The sequence below is a fragment of the Octopus bimaculoides genome, chromosome 13 (assembly GCF_001194135.2).
Source record: "Octopus bimaculoides isolate UCB-OBI-ISO-001 chromosome 13, ASM119413v2, whole genome shotgun sequence".
NCBI lineage: Eukaryota > Metazoa > Mollusca > Cephalopoda > Octopoda > Octopodidae > Octopus > Octopus bimaculoides.
The window spans coordinates 54,224,922-54,227,231 of record NC_068993.1 but is presented as its reverse complement, the minus strand read 5'-3'; the positions used below and the strand labels follow the sequence as shown (position 1 = coordinate 54,227,231).

Sequence of the window (2,310 nt, the reverse complement as noted above, 5' to 3'; positions counted from 1 at the left end):
ATACTGGGTACTGCTCTGGATTTTAATTTTATACTGGCAAAAGAGACAGTAATGTGCACAACTCTTCTATAATAATATTTTGTTGTATACCCAATTGAATATTAGCTAATAACCCATTTTCTGTAGCGATGTTTGAACAAAAATTTTAATAATTTTATATTTTGTTGAATTTACCTGTAATTAAAGTCACTTTGTGACAAAAATTTTGGTATAGAATTGGTTGAGAGCCTTTCGTTAATTTTATCTTCCAAAAATCACATTAATATGTTGATAAATAAAAAAGTTAGAGTTGTTTAATGAAACCAGCCTAAATTTATGATTATGTTAGAAATTAATTGAAACACATAAGGGGTGTAATTTGGTTAGAAATATGGTAACGAAAGGGTTAAATGTGTGCAGCAATATCACTGCTTTATTGAAAAATGAGATCTTAGTCTCTAAACACATTTCATTAAAAAAAATTGCATAACACAGGCATGGCTGTGAGGTAAGAAGCTTGCTTTCCAATCACACGGTTTCAGGTTCAGTCCTGTTGCGTGGCTTCTACTATAGAGTACACAATGGATAGGTATCCTGCCCAGGGAGGAATATATGGGGCAGAGAAGTCTGGTCTTATGCTCCCTACAGATTGTTGACTAGCCATTACTCTGAAATGGGTGAAAGTTGATAAAAGGGCATCCAACCAACGACAATCCACCATACAGTTCTGACCCCTTCAAACATAGAAGTGGATATTAAAAAAAAAACAGGATAATATAAGGATTCATTTAGTGAGAACGGTTGTAGTGGGATTGGCTAGGAGAATTGTCCAACCCATACCAGCATGGATAACAGACGTTAAATAAGTTGATAGATGTGGTAGTGAAAATAAATTCAAGATTTTATATTTAAAAAGCATCCTGGAAGATATCACGTCTGTTTTCCATATTGTCATGGATTGGACAGTCTGAAAAATGTCCATACTACAACTGTCTCTTGTGCCATGGTTTCTACAGCTGGGTACTTTTTATGTGCAACTGGTAGAAGTGCATATCATGTGGATACAATTGCTATCTGGTAGACAACAAAGATAAACTAGACATGACCTGCATGAATTTCAATATTATAGCTTCAATGAAGCTTTTGTTTTATCAAGTCAAATATGAAAACCTTGAAAAGTCAGCTGATATTTCCATTCATCCAGGTTTCCCATCTCTATTAGAAGTAGTGGCTCATCCTGAAGACTCTCTGATTCTTTAAAGGAACCTCATTTTGGCTGCTTGTATTAAAAATTGTACTCTTTCGGTCATTATCTAGTGACCGACCATAAGAAGTGTGAAAACCTAGTATTGGCAATGCATCAGGAAACCATGGTCAAAAGATGAAGAGAGTTTGCAGGCCAGCAAATTAGCAAGGGAGTGAAATAGGGAATTAAGACAAAGAACACACTAAACAATGAATGAAGAAACCAAATTTCCAGTAGTTGATCCAATATTGTTTCTAAGAGAACAAACACTGGTGACACATGGACTGACAATGATCAAGGGAATATTAATGCTATTGTGCAATTTGAAATTCTCAGTGCATGAAATCATGCAAGCTATTTCAGCAGTTCTTGGTTGATGCACATTTCAAAGTTTGAAGGATGTCACTATTTTATAAGAAACAACTGAACTGAAAACTGCTCTTCTTTCAATAGCCCCACCAATCATTCAAACACCATGACCACTATCTACTGTAGCCCCTGGTCAACCAGTCTTGTCAGTGAATTTGGTAGGTGGAAAGCCAGCAGATGTGGTTGACAACCAGTGTTGGTTTGTATCCATCCCTGTAACTTAGTAGTTCTGCATAATAGACCGATAGGAAAAGTACCACTCTTAAAATATACGATATAGAGCCAAGAGGAAAAAATAAAAGTTCAACATGGAATTGCCACACAAACAACAGAAGACATTTTAAACTCTTCCAAATCGTTTATTTATCCATAAAATCAGCTTTTGGAGCCCACCTGGAAGAGACAAGAAATACACATCAGTCACAATATTGTAATCAATGTCAGAAAATACAAATGATATAAAACTAAAGAAAGAAATCAAGACTGACTTTATGATGAAACTGGGGGAGCTTCTGCAGGTGGTTTAACTCCTTTATGTTCACTGTATGGGGTCTGTACTATTACTTCTTCTTTTGGTTCAACAATACTAACATGATCTGGTAGAGGACGTTTAGGTCCTATCTTGCCATTGGGATCAAATGGTAACATAATCTTCACTTTAATTCCCAACACACCTGGTAGCAGAGGGAGGAAAAAAATATAATATATTAGAATAC

At 35.6% G+C, this 2,310-nt stretch overlaps 1 long non-coding RNA gene across 1 annotated transcript; it reads right to left on the bottom strand.

The window, feature by feature from the left end:
- Positions 1-1,932: 1,932 nt before the first annotated feature.
- Positions 1,933-2,301, bottom strand: LOC106867562 (uncharacterized). Its single transcript, XR_001409160.2, has 2 exons — positions 2,083-2,301; positions 1,933-1,987 (listed from the first exon to the last, which is right to left on the bottom strand). It is a non-coding gene; the product is annotated as an uncharacterized LOC106867562 (long non-coding RNA).
- Between the last annotated feature and the right edge of the window lie 9 nt (positions 2,302-2,310).